At 26.1% G+C, this 21,091-nt stretch overlaps 1 long non-coding RNA gene across 3 annotated transcripts in view; it reads right to left on the bottom strand.

Annotated features, from left to right (window-relative positions):
- Positions 1-1,677: 1,677 nt before the first annotated feature.
- LOC136091405 (uncharacterized) overlaps positions 1,678-21,091 on the bottom strand; it is a 39,617-nt gene continuing 20,203 nt past the window's right edge. The window contains exons 2-6 of one of the 3 annotated variants that reach the window (XR_010643969.1): positions 19,696-19,783; positions 9,293-9,319; positions 2,757-9,049; positions 2,321-2,536; positions 1,678-2,244 (exon numbers count right to left, since the gene is read on the bottom strand). This is a non-coding gene — a long non-coding RNA (uncharacterized LOC136091405). Of the gene's footprint in view, positions 2,245-2,320; positions 9,050-9,292; positions 9,320-19,695; positions 19,784-21,091 lie in introns of all 3 variants that reach the window. The other 2 variants (XR_010643968.1, XR_010643970.1) reach the window with 2 other exon arrangements.

The following is a 21,091-nucleotide window of genomic DNA, read 5'->3' as shown; positions in this document are numbered from 1 at the left end:
TTAATAATAATTATACTTTTTATACTAATAAGTTAAAAATACAAAAATATAAAATGTAATTATATTTAAGTTTATAATAAAAAGTTATAACATTAATTTAAGATTGATTAATTTCTAAATTATCTATATTCCTAGGTTTGGTATATTAGTAATTTAGAATAATAATATTACATTTAATTTCTTTAAACAATTAAGAAATTTAAACAAAAAGTTGTATGGCTAATATAGCTTTGGCTTAATAACTTAAACTATCAAAAAAAATAGTTCGCTGAAGTTAAATATTTTTTCAAAAATTCACCAGGTTTCGGCAAAAGCCGAAGCTATCATGTACCAAAGCTGAGGGTTCTTGTTCTTCACAATTATGATGCGAACACGTAATTACGTGAAAAAACGACAAAAATGTATACCGATACTACATACGACATTAGTTATAAATTATGCTCATTTTATATCTAAATCGATTTTCTTGTAAAGGTTTTAGTTACCGAACAAAAGTTCGAAGTCATCAGTTATTTAGCCTTTGTGGCTTAGAATTTACAAAGAAAGATATGATCATTTTTATTGATCTTTCATTTTTCATAAAATTTTCGGAATTTATCAAAAGTAAAGGTTCGGAAACTTTATTTATTTTACTATATAATTAAATAAAACTTCTACTATCGATGTAACTTATTTTTTGATTTAATTTTCATACAATATTTCAAGAGAGTATAGATACCATCCTTGTCAAGTATAGTATATATATTATATATATATATATAATGAAAATTTATTCAAAAAAATGAGTTCCATCCATAATAGAAGTTTTTATTATTATTATTATTTTATTTTATCCGTATTTTCAATACAATAAATGCTGATTAAAAAATTTTTGGAACAAGAACTAGACGTATACTAGCGTTTTTTTCGAACATTTTATAAAAATAATTTATGCGTAAAATTCTTGACATATATTTGTTTCACTTATCATTTGGTTTATAGATGCTTTTGCAGGATTAATTCTACATTTAGTTTGCCTCTTAATATACTTGCTATTTTTTTAAACCATAATCAGTTGAAAATTGATGCCGCGCAATCTTTGTTTTTTTATCAGATGAGAGAGCGGTCTTTATTTTCATACGGAGTAAAAGTTTGTTTTATTTTCATTGTGATTTTTTCCTACTGATTTCATCTTTTTAGCATAATGATTTACATTTAAATCAACGTTACTCAATTTATCATACGTAATTTAAAATTTTTTAGCGTTTAAAATATTCGACGCATTATTGCTTCTACGTTATGCATTTACATCTGCATTAAGAAATAGCAATTGTTCTACCTAATTAACTCTGATTTTCGTGCGTCATGAATAAACGCAATCCAATGTAGAAGATATTTTTTACAAAAATTATATAAACTTATTATTTTGTTAGTTTGTTTCTTTATTATTGATTGTAAAATTCGATGATTTACTCCGGTAAATTTAAAATAAAGAAGCAATTTTTTTTTTATCTTTCTTACTTCCATTAATTTAGTTATTGATAAAATATAATAAAAATAATCTAAAAAAAAATTGAAAATTTTTTTTAACAGATTAAACAGCAGTTTCTCTGTTTTTGTTTTTTTGGTTACCACATAAACAAAAACAAACAAATAAACAAAGTAGAACCAACAAACTTTGTAGACTAAAATAAATTGTTGACCTGACTTTATTTTATTCGACTTTGATTTCAAATAAATTTTGTAAGACTATATAGTTACACCGTTTTCATCATAACTTTATATAACAATGAGTTGAACAAATGCATCTTTGGCAATTTAAAAAAAACATTGTAAATGATTTTTTCAAAACCAAAACTTTGAAATGACAATATTTCAAAGTTTTAGTTTTGAAAAAATCATTAATTGTATTAATTGCTATTTAAAAAAATCATCAATAGTATTAACGCAAATAAGTTTTTCGAGTTCATATCTTTAAAAAATAAGTTCATATCTTTAAAACAACCAGTAATTTTTTTTTTGTAGGCCAAGAAATTAAAAACCATAACAAACAACACGGCTCTATAAACTTGAAAGCAGCTAAAAATCATAACTGTGAACAACACAAAAAAATATTCTATAACTTTCCCAGCATTCGAATCAAATAATGGATATCGAACAATTGCTTTTTTAAAGAATCATTTACGTTAATACCCAAGTTGTTGCCATTTCTTTAAAACGTGCAAGCTTCTAAACGGTATTAATTCTTCCAAACCGGCTGCTGCACTAAAAACATAAATTCAACTAGAGTTATAAATATTTGAGTACTCATAAAGTGTTAAAAAATCTAGAATTTGGTTACCTTTAGAGTGCATACGCCGCGGAACAAAATGCTAGTGGGACATGCGGACTCTAATCAAGTGAAACAATTGACATGTCCAATATTGAAATATAAATAATACCCAGTTGCGTTCCAATATATAGATTTAAATATGACATCAAAAAGAGCGTTGATTTTAACGTAAAAAAACAACTGCACAATGAAACTGCAATTCACTTTCATTTTAATTATTAACAACTAAAAATAATTATTAATAATTAAAAATAACATTGCGGTAATTATTCGCGCATTATTAACAATAAGGTGGAAACAAAGAACATTTACCCAACCTTAAAATGATGAATTTTTATAAAAGCCTAAACTTTTGTATTAGTACATAAATAATATAATGAGATTAGTAATATATATTAGTTATCTTTATTATTAGTGTTTATCTTTATTTAGCAATATATATCACCTGCATATATTGTAACAATTTATAAACAATAATAAATTTTAATTGTCAACTATTGTTTTATCGGCAATACCCAGCTAGCACACTACGTTGGACCAACGTTAAAATAAACTCGGAAGCGTTGTGCTCACGTTGTTTCAACGTGTGAAAATGTTCGCCCAACACTATCTCACGTTAATTTTTGCTAAAAAAATTGTAAATATAAACAATGCCGAAAATAAATACCAAAATTAGACACTATTTATACTTCTGAAGCAATTAATTATTAAATAAAAAAAACTTATACTCACTTAAAAACCAAACCTTTTTTTGAAATATCATTTTTAACTTGTCCAAATTGGACAATCTACACAAAAACAATTTTGACATATTTTGAACTTGTCAAAATTGTAAACCCTACCAGTTGTGAACCATAAAATAGCAGACTCAAAGGTGAAAAAATGAAGAAACTAGTAGATTAAGGTGTTATGTTACACCAATACGAAACTGTGATATCTAGAGTTCAAAGTTCGTATATATTTATGGAACAATATAGTAATCAAAACAGAAATAATCATGACTGAATATATTAAAGTCCCTTAGCACCTACATCCATGTTACGTATTGTTTCTGGTAGATTGATATGTAGCATAATTGGTGAATTGATGTGTAACATAGTTCTTGAAGTACAGTCAAAAACATGTTTTTGATTGCTCTTCAAGAGCATTAAACAAAAAATGGAAATAACGATCAAAAATATAGAAAAATTATTAAAAGCAAGAATAAAAAAATAGCAAAAAAAGAGGTTTAATAAAAAAAAAATTGTTTCAAAAAAAGTTATTAGAAAAAAAAAAGAACTATGTTACACATCAAGACCAAGAATAGAACTTCACTCAAAAAGTATAAATATAAAAATAGTTACTGATTGACTCAGTAAAACAGAAAATGAATTAAATGTCAACAAAGTAAATATGCGAAATATTGAAAAGAACGTGTAAAAAAAAGTTTTAATTTTCAAGAAGAATAAATAAAGAAAGAATTCAATTCAAAGAAAGAAAATGTAATGATCTTAAAACTAAAATATAAATAAAAAAAATACTGAATTAGAAAACCGCTCTTGACGTAAGAACATATGAATTAATGGTCTGAAAGAATTGCAAGGAGAAAGATGGAGTTTGTGAATATTGTGAGAAATGTGTGCAAATGTGTGAAAAAAATATTCACAAACAACCTTTTAATTTTAAGTGCAGTTAATTTGGAACAAGGACATCAAATTGGGTCGTATATGGAAAACAAAACACCAGAACTATTATAGTGAAACTACTGAACTATCAAGATAAAGAAAAAAACTTAAGGCGACTGAAGTTTATATAAAAGTTATATAAAAAGTATAATAAGAAGTGGAATATATATAAAGAAAAGTATAACACAAAGTGGAATATAAACGAAGACCTTTCTAAACAGACTATAAAAGAGAGAAAGAAATTTAAAAAGGTAAATAAGCATATAATAAAACGTAATAAAAGAAATATTTTAAATCATCTAAAACAAACTAATTAAAAAATAACTAAGAGCACAAAATACTATTTTGTATGAGACTTAAATATAAACTTTCTACAGTAAAATAAAGATAAAATTACCAAAAACATTTTTAATGATATGTTTCAACACTGCATCTTTCCTATAATAAACAAACCTTTTTTTTTTGTTATTTAGGTGCCCCAAGAAGACCTAACAGTCTTGTCACAGTGCACCGCGGAAGTGAATTTAACCAGGAAGTTCACGCCTCCTTCGTTACCGTGACGCGAAAATATGTCCGAAGCTTGTTTCGAACCTGGATCTCCTGCTAATAATGCAAGCGCTCTAACCACTGCGCCACGGCCGCAAACCTACTCGTTTACACAAACCTACTCGGGTAACATCAATCTCAATGACAACAATAAAAGTTTATACAAACCTACTTGGGCAACATCAATCTTGATGACAACAATAGAAAACGTACTGACCAACACATTTTTATAAGTCTTTAAAAACAGAAATATTCAAGACTTTTCCTTTTTTTAAGGTACAAAATTTAACACTTGTAAACAGCGCTGGATTAAGAAGGAGAGACTTAGGAGGCTATGGCTCCGGGCCCCAAAATTTACGGGGCCTCGAACTAATTTTGAGGCTTTTTTTTTATATATAGCCATTTTTTATGCTGTGCACATTTTTAAAAAAAAGACCTCCAAAAGTAGCCCCATGCCCCGAAGAGTCTAATTCGGCCACTGCCTGAAAAATCAAAGTCCATAAACTAAAAGTTTCCAACAGCCCAAAGGCACACTACTTGCATTGAGGTGGGATTAAATTTACCAAGAATACAACTAAAAATTTGTTACATTAGGTTGTCGTTGTATAACTATATAGTTAAAATAATAAAATAAAAAAAATACCAGTTGCCTTATACAAATTTACACTGATAAACAATATAAACAAGGTAACTGAAAAAAGATCGCAAAAATCTTATCATAAGAACCTTAAATAAATTTTCTGAAATGCAGTAATAATTTTCTCTTAATGACGAAATAAACTAATAAACTTCTTATAATGATGAAAGAAAATAAACTCTATAAAGCAAATAGACTAAAAATATAGACAAGGTAAACTGATATAATATAAACAGGAAACAAATTAGTAAAAAAAGAAAGCTAACAATTTCAAGATGTTACTGTAAGAAATACATAAGTACGTCGTTCATAGAAAGAATAAAAGTTTTAAGTTTAGCTTTAAAAACAGCAAAAAAAGAAGGAAAATCAAAGTCTTGCAAAATAACTTTATTCCATAGATATGGGGCACGATAATCAATGCAAAACTGATTAAACTTGATTCAACAAAAAACTTGGTTTAGCAAATCATTTTTTCTTAAGGTATATTTATTGACAGGTTTTAAAGTAAAGATATTTTAACAAACGATAGAAATTAAATTATTTTGCCACATATATACAAAATATAAAATATTGCTTCATATAAATCAAGTAATCTCATTTCTTCAAATGAAGGCTTTGAACGAGTAAGACGATCTGTAAAACTAATAATATGAAATGCGTGCTTCTGAATTTAATTTTATTTAAAAAAATTTATATTATCTAATGTCTATTATACAAACTTCCAATATTTTTAGAAATTTGATACAGATGTAGAAAGAAGTGGTTCTAATATAGAGCCTTGCGGAACACCACAGAATATATCTTTAAAATCATTTTGATAAACATCATCACATGAAACTTATTGTTTTCGATTTGATAAACAACTTTCGAACCTCTTTCTCACCATGTTATTTATTCCTTTGTGTTCAAGTTTATAAAGTAAAATGGTATGATCTGCTGTATCATATGCCTTTGAAAGGTCAATGAATATACCAATTGTGAATAAGAAACTTTTAAAAGAATTACTAGAAATGTATTTTTCAAAAAATTTTGTACGTATAATTTTCGAAAGTATTACTAGAGGTATAAAAAAATCTTACAATACTAGAAAAAAAGATAATAAAAAATTTTCAAAAATTAATTAGAAAATAGAAATGATAAAAAACTAAATGTTTGCAAATAATGCAATAATAAATAATTCAATAGAAAACTAAGAAAAATTACTATTCAAAGCAAAAAAAAAATTAACTTGTGACATTATAATAGCATACAGCATTAAAAAAAAATAATTGGAAAAAAAACTAAATCGAATAGTCTACCTGCTCAAATCGTCATATACAATATGACGTCATATACAATATATAGTAATCGTCATATACAATATGACGTCATATACAATATATAGTAATCGTCATATACAATATATAGTACTCTATATTGTATATGACGATTTGAGCAAGTCGTCATATACAATATATAGTACTCTATATTGTATATGACGATTTGAGCAAGTAAACTATTCTATATGTCACTGTACTTACAGTGATAAAAAAACAATAGCTAAAAAAATTCAACGAATTTTTTGTTAGCATTATCTCTAGTCTTGCCACAATAACTTTTTAATAACTTATTTGAATCATATCAAAGTGATTCCCAGAGCAAAGGAAAATATAAAGAACTTAGCTATCAAGTATTTAACATTATTCTATGTATAAATCCAGGTATAGATAATATCTGTAGTGGAGTAGTGGCAAGTGTCTTTACAATGATAAATAAACCGATATTTGAAATTTTCAAGTCTTTTCAATAGTAACTTTAAAACTATCTTTGTACTCCCTATCTTCTCTAAGCTTCTTAAACGAGTAATCTATAACAGATTACACAATTATTTATCCATATAATATCCATAATAATCCAAAATAAAATCCTATATAAAAAAGCGATTTGGTTTTTGAAAAAAATACTCAGTTAAAAACTCAGTTAGTATAAGTGATGTTTTTAATAAAAAACGATTTGCTCTAGGCATTTTTTTGACCTATTAAGTACGTTTAACACTGTAAATCATAATATTTTACTTTAAAAAATGGAAACCTTTGGGATAAAAAACATCATCCTTAACTGGTTTAAAAAATACTTTAGCAACAGGCAACGATATTTTATTTTAGATAATTATAAAAACTTAAAACTAAAAGAACGGAGCGCGGTGATTCCCATGGTTTCATTCTTGGATCCTTTCTGTTTCTTCTATATATTAACGACCTTACAAACTACTCAATAAAACTTAATTCAACAATGTTTGCCGATGACATAAAGTAATTATATTCTTCCAACTCGTTAAAGACCTTTACGAGTATATGAACAAAGTGCTTGAAAGATAAAATATTTAGTTGAAGTTAAAACGGTTATCATAAAATACATAAAGATAAAATACATATTGATTTGTTCCAAAAAACAAAAAAAATAAGATACCAACTTCCCTCACTAAAAATAAGATACCAACTTCCCTCACTAAAAATAAGATACCAACTTCCCTCACTTAAAATAAGATACCAACTTCCCTCACTAAAAATAGCTAAGGTAAACATAAAGAAAAATAGAAATAGACTTCTTGAGATACTTATTGACGAAAATATATCTTGGGAAACCCAAATAAGTACATAAAATACAAAAATTTAAAAAAATATTGGATTACTTTATAGAGCTAAACTTATGTTGTCCGAAGATAACCATTTTTTTTTTTTCTTACAAATAAAGTTATCTTACGTATGCAAATATTAAATGGGCAACTACACACAAATCCAAATTGAACATTCTTTGTATAAGCAAAAAACATGCATCAAGATTAGTTTATAATAAAGATAAACTCACCCATGCTGGACCCATGCTAAAAACCTTGAATACACTAATCTATCAATATATTTTATTCATGCTTCAATAAAATTTTGATGGTCCCATCGCATTTTTAAAATAACTTCCCATTGCCTATAAAAATAACAGTGCTCGCGATTCTCTATTTCCTATCGGAGCCTATATTTATATGACAAAATAATATCTGAAAAAATAAAACTTAAAACATTAAACTATCTTGTCAAAAATAAAATGAAAAAAAAATTTATATCTTATACCAACAATTTCATTGACATGCATTAAACTTAACAACAAGATTTTTACTAAAATACTGTGCATTGCTGACTGTATTTAACCTCTTTTGACCATATATATTTATAAGTTAGATTTTATTTAATTATTTAAAGAGGTACTGGATGATGAGATTTTATTGTATTTTACAAGTTCCCATAACACCATGTTTTTATTTGAAGAAACAAATGCCTATTTTATATAAATAAACGCTGTTAGTCTTTATGACAAAAAATTTATTATTTATTAAATTACGTTAAACTTAGTTAAACTTGTAAACCTTATATTATGTTATGTTACGCATTTTCTGTTGCATTTTATTACATCATGAAATAGTAAGGTAATGAACTGTAAATTTGTTAAAGTTGTTAAAAAAAATAATAATAAAAACATAACTTCTTTATCAACTATGAAAATGGTATTTAAACACAATTTTGTGCGCCATTATTTAGTTAATGGAAAAGAGCGTTACTTCATTTGCGTAAAATAACAAACATCTATTTTTGCGAAAAAATAGTCTTTGTTATACTTTATTTATTTAGTTTATTTGTAACAAATATTAGTTATACATGTAAATATCATACAAAATAAAGAAAAATAAGTAAATATATAATAAAAGTAATAGAGTAAGTAAAAATATAAGTAGATATAAAAGTAAGTAAACTATAAGTAAATATAAATGAAAACAAACTTTGAATGTGTTCATATTGTCATTGTTATGAATTGGCATGTAGTTTGGAAGTTGTTTTGAGTTGTAGTTATTTTGATTTGGTACTATATAAAATTACAAAAAATTTGAAACACATAACAAAAAAAACACATTACAAAACACATTACAAAAAAAAACATTACGAAACACATTACAAAAAAAACATTACGTAACACATTACAAAAAAAAACATTACGTAACATTAAAAAAAAACTACAGTTACAGTAATAATTAAAAAAATCACTTGAAATATTTGCTAAAACAAAAACAGCTTTAATTTTTTAATTTATTATAAATTCAGCACTCACCAGTTTTCCTAGTTGCTTAGTTGACAACTAAAAATATAATGTAAAGATTTAATGCAAACAAAAATACATTATATTGAAATAAAAAATAACTAATACTAAACAAAACAAAAAAACATAATATCGATTTAAAAACGATAAAATATCGGTTGAAAACGATAAAACTCCTTTAAATCGTCAGTTACTCAAAAACTACATATAATTTTTATTTGTTACTTTACTTTTATTTGTTAATTTTTATTTGTTACTTTACTTTTATTTGTTAATTTTTATTTGTTACTTTACTTTTATTTGTTAATTTTTATTTGTTACTTTACTTTTATTTGTTAATTTTTATTTGTTACTTTACTTTTTATTTGTTAATTTTTATTTGTTACTTTACTTTTTATTTGTTAATTTTTTGCACACAGAAGTAAGTCTGCCAGTGGATATCGGCCTACCCAGGTAATCGCCCATTCTTACTATACGGTGAGAATTACTAAATGATTTTCATATTTGATAAATTATTTTAAACTTAACAAAAGACGATTACCTGTTACTTAATAAGTTTAAAATTCTTATCCAAAGCCCTTATTTAAATTTTAAAAAAAAAAGGCGGTTTTTTTTAAAATGTTTTTTTATCATATATTTTTTTATCATATATTTTATCATTCATCTTATATATTTAATAATATTACCACTTTGCAATATTAACTTGGTATGTGAAAGAAGATCGTGAAAAACTTGTCGCTAAAAACTTCAATAGTTATGATTTCTATGTTATTATCAGAGTTTATGAAAATCGTCGTTTGAAAAAGAGTTTTTGAACCTCTTGAACTCATTTGTTTGTCGCTCTGAAAAAGCACTTTTAAAACATGGATAATGAAAAATAAAAGTTTTGAAGGTCATTCAAAGAAATCCAAGTTTCAGTTAGGCAAATTATTTTTAAAATGTTTTCAGTGTCTTCGATAAAAAAAAGCATTTTTAAAATTAAAATTTAAGTAAAATATAATTTTTTTTGACTGTTTATAGTAACAACTTTTATAAAATAAAATTTTTAACAGGTATCTGAGCACCCACCTGTTCGTTCGAGAGTAGGCATTTTCACAAATTTTGACAGCTTTACATGGAAGCTAATTGGAACATAGAAACATAACATGGAAACTCTAATGTGATGATTATAATGGGTATAAATATTGGTTATCATTGTTAACGGATTAAAATGAGTAAGCTAATACCTAATTAAAAAAAGGTTTTAAAAGTTTTTTAATCAACAATCATTATCACAAAGTGACACATCAGAATTGACCGAATGTTTTTCTATCTTTAGTTGGAGGTGTTTTGCCGCCATATAAACAAACTCAATCTATTGAAAGGCAAGATTAAAATAATAATAATAATGATGATAAATATAGAGCAAAATCTATTATTCGCTCGATAAAGATAAATTGAAAATATTTGTTTTTAATTTAAACCTCTAACAAAAACTTAAAAAATTATTAAAATAGACAAACAATGTAACTGGCTTTATTGCGTTAGTAAATTACAAAAATCTATTGAGTGGTTTTCGAATAATTAACAATTAAAGGGTTCTGAATTATATTAAAGTACTTCTAACTGACCCTTGTAGCATTAATTGAGGCATTTTTTGCTTAGTTTATAAGTAATTATAATTTATAATGCTTATAATGCATTAATTGAGGCATTTTTTGCTTAGTTTATAAGTAGTTATAATTTATAATGCTTATAATGCATTAATTGAGGCATTTTTTGCTTAGTTTATAAGTAACTATAATTTAAAATGCTTATAATGCATTAATTGAGGCATTTATAATTTATAATGCTGAGTTTGCAGCTATAAAAAAGATTCATCCAAATCAAAAACATTGTTTTTATACTAAAAATAGTTTAGTGTTTTTCCTAAAAAAATATCAATAGAAAAGTTACAGAGTGTTGCAACTTCTTGGTTTGGTTTATTAAAGTAAAATCGTTGCAATTCTAAAAACAAATAACTTTTATCAGTTTTAATTTTAAAAAAATTTTTATGCTAAAGTTAACATTTTTGATAAAAGTCCTCAATACAAAAAATCAACAAATCAACAATATAAAATTCAATAAAGCTTTGTTAACATACTTACAATTAAACATTCTAATTGGTTATGTTTTTCAAAAATTGTCTTAATACAAAACAACAAAAGTAACTAACTAAATGAATAAGAAAACTGTAAATCAAAAATTTCTGAAGAACTTTAAACAGTTTATAAAAATATTATGGATTTTTTTCGTGAGACAATTGGCTTTAATAGAACAATACGCCATAGAAAAAAACAATTTAATAGAACAATACGCGATAGAAAATATAGCTGCAGTTAAATATAATATATGTTTAGCTCTAACATTTTTATAGTTATAATAAGCCACAATTGACTATAATAGACAAATCAACCATGAAAATAATATCCATATCTCATTGTATATATCGTTGATTTGTCTATTATACAATATGAGAATGACAAATCAAAGCATTATAGAATATAATCGACAAATCAAGCCATAAAAAAATTAGGTATGTTAGTTGTGACTATTTAAACTCAACTGTTATAAGCAAAATGAGTAAATTTCGGCACACAATTGAGTAAGTATATATATATATATATATATATATATATATATATATATATATATATATATATATATATATATATATATATATATATATATATATATATATATATATATATATATATATATATATATATATATACTCATAAATACCACATACCCTAAATTTAACAGCAAGTTAAGAAAAGTTTATATGCTGTTAATAACAAATAAACTGTAAAATAAATTTTTTTTATAATAATATTTTGAAAAAAAGTTAAATATACGAAGAGACTTTTTATAGCAATTTCTATATAAGTTAATAGCGTTTCTATTAAAATTAAATTAAGTTTTCTATTGACCATATGTTTCAAAATTTTTATGGAAATTTTATAAAGCCTTTTTTCCGTGCTATGTTCTTTAAATTTTTGGCTTAGTAAATTTTCTTCTTGACAAAAAAAACATATATACATTACCCTGAAATAAAAGTTGTGGACTTAAGTTATTAAGCAAAACCTTTATTAATATATAATTGCAAATAAATTTGATCTTTTTATTATTATTATTACCTTGAAAATATTGGTTTGTGTTCAGCACTAATAAACTTTATAAAAAACACAATATTCAATGGTAAAATTATATATAACGCCTAAAAAACATAAAAAGAGAAGTTGAAAAACCTTGATACCTCTATTTTTATCAAAACTGTTTACTTTTAGCACCACTTTATTCAATGTTTCTCTGCATACTCCCAAAAACTCATACTTAAGTTATGTATAGCAAATGCCTTTTAGATATATATATATATATATATATATATACATATATATATATATATATATATATATATATATATATATATATATATATATATATATATATATATATATATATATATATTATCTTTGGTAAGTATGAAACAAATTTTAGTTTAAAGTTTACTGCTAGTGATCTTATTTTTTAGGTCTTCTAGGTTGGCATTGGAAATTGTTATTTTTTTTTTTACATTGACAAGTATTTTGTCATATATGTCATTATAACTTTAAAAGAACTTTGATGGATGTATCACTTTTTTTACAAACACTTTTTTTTAACCCAACTATAAACACATTTATGATTTGATTAATACGAACAGACAACACTGCTATACTTTTAACAATAATTTAAGTTAATAGATAGCATTGTAATTAGAAATAAATTTGGTTTTGTTAAAGCACCATTTTGTTCTAATCAAAGCAACTGGTTTTTTAATTTGGAATACTTATAGTTCTTGATTGGAAGAGCTTTCTTTAAAACATATGTTATATGGAGTATAAACTTAACATTGCAACAACATTATATAAATATCATTAATATTGATGAAAGACCGTTTGTACTTCATATGATAAGAAACAACAGATACAGTCTCCGAGGAACAACTTCAAATCAACGTATATTGTCATCAAATGACCGTAGTAATATCATGGTATGAGCTTAAAATTATTTTAATTGTTATAACATTAGGATTGACTGCAAATATCTTTAAAAGATTCTTTAATACACTTAAAATAATTTTAGAAGAGGGAAAAGAGTGATGAGTGAAAAAGGGGGTTGGATGATGAACAATATTAACCTTTCATTATTTATTATCAGGTTCCCTATACTATATATAAAAAAAATATATATTGTTAATGCTGTGATATTCGTTTTTTACTCTGATACTCACCTTTTCTAAATCTTTATGAAGAGAAAATATGGAAAATTGAGAATACAACAGAATTTACAGAAGGAAATACAGCTCTCATTGTAAGTAACGAATTATTAGAACGAATGAGGAACGGTTGTGATCGTTTAATTAAATATGATTAAGGTTAGGCATCGCGAATCTTTTAAAATATACCAATAGAGATTAAAAAGTTGTATTCATTTAAAAAATTTCCTGTTTTGAAACCTGTTTAAATAGTAATTTGTATTAAACAACAAACTCAAAATTTAATTAATGAATAATTAAATTCAAAAACTAAAACACGGTTAAGCTGTTAAAGTGATAAAATTATTTGCATTTGCAAGTTGTAATAAATCAGGTTTTTGCAACTTGTTAACACAAAAACATAAATCGATAACAACCCTACTACTAACTGAGTACTTGTTAACTGAGGTCTTGTTATTGAGAACCATTGCGACGAAAATATTAGTGCATTATATGCAAATATAGACATTAAGGTTATATATACTCAGACATATACATGTATACTCTAGATAAACTAAGAGTTTTCTTATTCTTTCATTTTTTATATATTATTGTTAAATCAATATTGATAAAAATAGGTTTGAAAATAATTTCAAAAGTTCATAAATATATTATTGAATAAAAATATTACATTTTTTAACTTTTTTTAGTTGTGTTTCAATTCACATAAAAAACTAAAATTATTGAAGACATTTCGCGAGGTTAGAACTACTTTGAGTATCTCCACATTTAAAAGAATTTGAGTTACTAATTGTGTTATGTAATTCAAAATAATATTTTTCTACATTAATGAAAACTGAGTTATTATCAAAAAAGTTGCGGAGATAACATAAGCAATAAAAATCTTTTCATACGTCTCCTAAAGTTTTTTTTTTTAGATCGTTTTATCTCTAAACTCTAAAATGTGGAGTTAAAACAAGATAATTCTAACCTCGCGATTTTTATTCCTCAAAAAAACTAGTTAAGGCGCGAATCAATTAGTGAAAAGTACATGTGAGTTTGGACAGACATTTAAAAAACAAAGAAATGAAATTAAATCTTTGTTAAATTCTTAACACTTTTTATTATTATAAACCCTAATGGTAAAATATTTTTTTATTATTACTAATCAAAAAAAAAAAGATCGCTCAAAAAACAATAACTGCAATGAAAGAAATATGAAATATGAGAAACAAAACAGCGCAATTTGTTCATAAATTGACATATTTATTTAGTCACATTAAAGGATATTTGTTTATTTAGTCACATGTTAGGGTATTTACCATTATAGTTACAACATCCAAAATTCCACAAATTCCACAAAATTTTGCTTATTATTATGACCATAACGCAGTTACGTAATGACGTCAAAACGACAAAATCTTTATGATTTAAAAATTAATGCTATAATTTTTAGAACTATTAAGCTTGCTTTTTGTCCAAATTAAGAGCAAAGATTTTTTTCAGCTAAGACGCCTAATAAAAATTAGCAATTATTTTGCGGTGATTGAAAATATTTGTAGCTTGTATAAAAGCACTTTAAATAAAAAGTTTTAAAACACTTTAAATAAAAACTTGAATAATAGTATAAATACTTTTTTTTACTAACGAATTAGTTCCATTAGTTCCTGTAAGAGAAACTGCTGAGTCTGTTTCGATCGAGTGTTTACAATAGTTAAATTCAAAAATAAAAAAATTATAAAAATTAATTGGAAATAAATCTGATTAGATCATTACAAAATATAACATTGTGATAATTACAAAATATTTATCGTGGGAAAATTTCTCAATTTTCTCCAAAAAGTTAAGGTTCAAAAACTTGTTTAGCATTATATACATTTTTTTAAATAGCAGTGGGTGAATTGAAAACAGGTATTAATTTACATTTTTTTTATGCAGCAGTGTGTCTGTATTGAATTTAGTATTCGCCAAAATGAGTAAACATAGTAGAATTAACTCACGTTGGCTTGAATAAAATACATGAAAGATCCTAAGTTATACTTTAAAGTTTCAAGTTTAATTGATTTATATAGAGAATTTCATTCATATCAAATCTCTACAACGGTATTATATTTATAAAATCATTTTAAAGAACTGAAAAAAAACAAAAAAAAACAAGGTCGTCATCTAGCAAAATAGTTTTAAATGGTTCTTCTTTAGTAAAAAAATAGTATAGCCATAAAAAAATTTTCTGGAGAAAATAATTTCAAACAATAACAAACACATTTATAGTTAACTTTTTGTAGAAACAAAAAAAGTTCTAACATAAATTAGCATTAACAGATAATTAGGCAACGTTTAGAATGAAATGACGGGTACTTTATATCTAAAAAAATGCCTAATAAAGGGTTTTAGTGCGAGTTCATTTTAAAGGTACACCTACAGTGTGAATTTTTTCACGATCATTTTCTCATATAAGTAAATTATTCATGAGCAAGAACATCCCCAGTAGCACTAACATCATTTTAAATTAGATTCTCTTGTAACGTAGCTCTGTTTAATTAACACTTATCGATTAGAATGTGATTGATGTCAACTTCTGTAACAATAAATTCGTGAAATTGCGGAACAAGACATTTACAAACGAATATTTCCATACGAATCCATCAAAGTTTTGCAAAAATTTAATAAAAGCACAAATGTATTTTATTTTCGTTACCTAAATAATTTATAAAGAAACAAATATAAACAGTATTGCATTGGTAACTATGATATTTTATTACTCATTTGCTTAAACCCGTTTATTTATTTATTCAGACATCAATAATTATTATTTACAAATTTATTGAAATCATGCACAGTAAAAACAATTCGTGGTAAGAATTTATCTAAAATGCATATTCTAATTATTGAAGGAGAGAGGCAGACAAGAACCCCTCTTTTCTGACAACATTTGCAATTATAGCTGCGCCAGCCAAATTGAAAAGCATTTAAAACAGTTGAGTGATGGTGCGTTTACTGTGGTAGTAAATAGGAATTCCAGTTTTTAACTACTCGATTAGTGAAAAAATTATGTCTTTCATAATGTTTCAAACTTTTTTCAACTATACTTAGATCTTTGATACACTGGTGTGATTTGTAACAAAATTGATTGAATCAATTCCTATAATTATTTTATAATGCTGTATAAGGTCCACACGCGTGCGGCGTTTTTCGAGGGTAGTCAAACTAAGCCGTGTTAAACGTTCCTCGTATTTGAGGTGACTTATTGACTTAATCCATCTTGTGATTCGATGTTAAATTTTTTCGATTGTGTTTATATCTCCTATAAAATGAGAAAACCATGCTGGGACAGCAAATTCTAATAAAGGTTGGATATAAGTAGTATACAGGAAATCCCAAAAAGTTAAACTACGACTTCTGAATCCTTTTCTTAATTTCCCTAGCACTCTATTTCCAGCTGCAGCTGCATGCTCAGCTTGTAACATCACTTTAAGATTATTATATACTATAACCCACTGCAAAATAATGCTTTTATATACTATAATCGCATTCTTTTGCTGTGGTTTTGAGTTGTTTGCGATGACCATATTGTGATTCCATTGTATATATATGGTTTGACTGATTTTTTTTTTTTGCTTATGTGCATAACTTTGAATTTTGCAATGTTAAATGACATAAGCATTTTTTTAGACCAATTAGCAGCTGTGTCAAGATGTTTTTGAAGATATAGTGCATCTTTTTCAGACTTGATAATACTTATGATCTTGCTGTCGTCTGTCTTTTTTATATGATTCTGCCGTCTGTCATTTTTATATGACTCCAATCATGAAATTAAGTACGGTAAATCGTTAATGTATAGCACAAAAAGGAAAACCCTTAGGTACTCCGCTAAACACTTTTTTCCTTGGCGATAATGCATTATATATTTTGACACGTTGTTCTCTATTTGTCAAACAATTTTTTATTCAATGTAGTTATGTAGTTAACCGTGAATGCTATATGCCTTCAGGTTATATAAGAGCCTTTCGTGCAATTCCTTATCGAACACTTTTGAAAAGTCTGCAAAAATTGCGTCTGCTGTAAAACCCTGATTGATGGCATCTGTAACAATATCCCGTGATTCTAATAGGTTTGTTGTGCACCCCCTGTGTTTGACGAAGCCATGCTGAGCTGTAGTAATAAGTTTGTTTTTGACACAATGCTGCATAATACAACTGTGGATTAAACCTTCTAACACATTACAAAGTACCGAGGTTTCGAAAACTGGTTGGTTGTTGCTTGTCTTTAACTTACTTCCTTTTTTAAATATTGGTGTTACTTCTAGTTTTTTCTCCATTGATCTGCAACAAAGTATGTTAAATTAGAAGACTTAAAAAACATGGTTAAAGGGACAGAAAAACTTTCTGCGCAATATTTCAAGACTCTAGGATTGATTCCATCAGGATCTGTTGCTTTAGAAGGGTTATGTTTCAGCAATCTGTTTTTGACTATTTCATAAGTGTTAAAATCAACTCCTTTATCGCAAGTGGTTGGAGATCGGTTCAAAAAATTAGGTAGCGGTCGTTGCGGCTCTACGTCAAATACAGTATAAAAATAATCATTGAATGTCTTACATAAGTTAAATATGTTATCGGTCACCGATCCATTGCTCTCTTCAAGATAATGGATTTTATCGTGAACTTTGATTTGCTTTCAACATAAGAACTGAAGCCCTTTGAGTTATGTTTAAACGAAGAAGTTAGTGCATCTTTGTAGCCAAGTTTTTCTTTTTTCACCACTTTTGTGACGGTTTTTGCTACTTTGCTATATTCTGCTCTAACAAGTTGGTGTAATCCTGGTGCGGCTGACACATGTTTACTTTTAGACGTAAGGATTTACTAAGAAAATTACTTCTCCAAGGAATTTATTTTTATATTTTAAGTGAAAAGAATATATTCATACAATATAAATAAAAAGTTAAATTACATGACATAAAATTTTTCCAAAAATCTTATGGTATATATTCTGAAATCAGGGTTAAAGGAGCATTGGACAAATTTCATGGGGCACATTTGGACGTTCTGCAACGCGTCTCTTTACAGTCTTATCGGAAAATTAAATCATTAAAATTTAAAAAATTAAACAAAGTTTAAAAATGGTGCGCAAATATAAAAATAAATGTGAAAGATGTATAAAAGAAGTAATTTTAAAAATTTCAATAAAACATATTTTTAATAAAACAATAAAACTTAAAGAAGCTGCAGGTGTATTAAGGTTCTCTAGAATTACATTGGCTTCGTAATAAAATTTATTTTTCCTATATATATATATATATATATACAGTGGTGTACACTGGATTTTTAGATGTTTGAGTTTTAACACTTGCAGACATTGTGCAAACTCCAAACTTTTGTATGTTTATGCTTATATCAAAAAAGAATGTTTTGCAAAGAATTGGGGTGATTGGAGCTTGGCAACAAAAAAACCCTGTTTTTGGGCCCACCCAGCCCTAAATGTGGGAGCAACGAGTTTATGAAATATTTTTTTTACTATTTTTATCTAAATTTATATTCATCAACAAGTTTCAATTTTCATGCAATAATCTCTTTGTGTTCAGTTTTTATGACCCTGAAATGTTTACAGCCCCCTCATATTGAGGGGGTTAAAACTTTATATAATCATAGTTTTTGAAAAATAAGAGATTATTGCATGAAATTTAAAATTTGTTGATGAATATAAATTTAGATAAAAGTAGTAAAAAAAATATTTCATAAACTCGTTGCTCCCACGTTAAGGGCTGGGCGGGCCCAAAAGTTAGGGTTTTTTTGTTCCCAAGCTCCAATCACCCCAATTCTTTGCAAAACATTCTTCTTTGATATAAGCATAAACATACAAAAGTTTGGAGTTTGCACAATGCCTGTAAGTGTCAAAACTCAAACATCTAAAAATCCAGTGTACACCACTGATATATATATATATATTTATAATATAAACTTTTCATATTTTTTCAAAGTTGATTTTAAAAACTTAAAAATAAATTTTTGATTTTTGTTTGTATACGTACAAAGGCGAAAAAAAAACGATCTTAAAGATAATTAATACCTATGAACACATTTTCTATAATATAATTACAAAAATGTTATAAAATTTAATAAAAAGTTTAACAACTCATGCTAAATTACTAATATGAAGTAACCTGTTTAACTTGTTTAATAAACTGTTTATTGAAACCATTATAACCAGTTTTTATCCAAACGTTAAACATACGATTATATCAGTCGAATCTAAAATAGAAAAAACGTATTATTAAATTTTTATTTTAATGTAGATATTTATAGATATGAGACTTTTGGTCCCTCATTTATGAATTATATATATTTTGTTAAATATCCCAGCCGGAATCTCTAAGTTGTTTCAACGTTTAAATTTGGTTGAAGCGTTGTTTCAACGTTGTTCAACTATGTCACAACGTTAAAACAACGTTACGGTTTGAACGTTGTTTATTTAACGTTGTTTCAACGTTAAATCAACGTTGACCAAAAAACTCAATTTTAAAAAAACCGTTCGTTGAGTTAGTGCTTAAAGTAAAATTAGTTAAAGCAAAAAAAGGAGTTAAAATAATATTTTAGTAAAATGTGCAACACAGAGGTAGTTATGAGTGAAATTTTTATTTTTTAATTTTCTAAAACGTTTTATTTAGTATTCAAATTTCTACTTGTTCTAACAAAAGAAACTAATAGCTTGTTTAAGAAACTGGCGAAAATGCCACTCTAATGTATAGCTCTGGCAGAATCATCTTTCAGTAGTTAAGAAGAGAAACTCGAGAGAAATAATGACAATTCAAAATTAACACAAAACATCAATTAAGTAGAAGAAGACAAAAATTCGGAAAGCGAATATGAAAGTGAAGAATTTCTTTATGATTATTTGTCTCAAAGTGACAATGACACTATAAATTTCACAGAAGAAGTTGAAAAAAATGATGTTTCACTTAATCATAAACTGGCAAAATGGGCAGTAGAGCTCTGCTGTTCACGTGATATTTAAACGAGCTGTTAGCTGTATTGATGGCAGAAGCCTTCTGCTATCTACAGAAACAGCTTTTAGTATACCAGTCTCAAGACCAAAGTAATAGTATTGACCACCACACTTGCTTTCTACAATTAATGATTTTGGAGTCCGAAGCAAAAGTTCTTTCATCTCTCGGCAGACAATGCCTTTCTCAGAAGGGCATTGTTTGATAAAAGAACTTTGCTTCAGACTCCAAAATTAGTAACTGTTGCAAGCAAGTGTGGTAGTCAGTAATATTACTTTGTTTTTGAGACTGGTATACTAAAAGCTGTTTCTGCATCAAACAAAGGTTCTTCAATTTTTATAAATGAAACAATACTTGTTGATGTAAATATTGATGGTTTACCTTTATTTAGGTCTACATCAATGAACCTTTGACCTATTTTATGTAGAATAGTAAATTTTAACCCTTTTATTGTGGGATTATATTATGAAAAATCTAAACCATCTAATATTGATGATAAAATTTTTGATTTTTTAAACGAATACAGACTATTTCAGTTACATTACATATTTTTAAG

Source organism: Hydra vulgaris, chromosome 15 (genome assembly GCF_038396675.1).
Source record: "Hydra vulgaris chromosome 15, alternate assembly HydraT2T_AEP".
Classification (NCBI taxonomy): domain Eukaryota; kingdom Metazoa; phylum Cnidaria; class Hydrozoa; order Anthoathecata; family Hydridae; genus Hydra; species Hydra vulgaris.
Note: the sequence above shows the minus strand (reverse complement) of the source record. Positions and strands in the feature narration are given on the sequence as shown.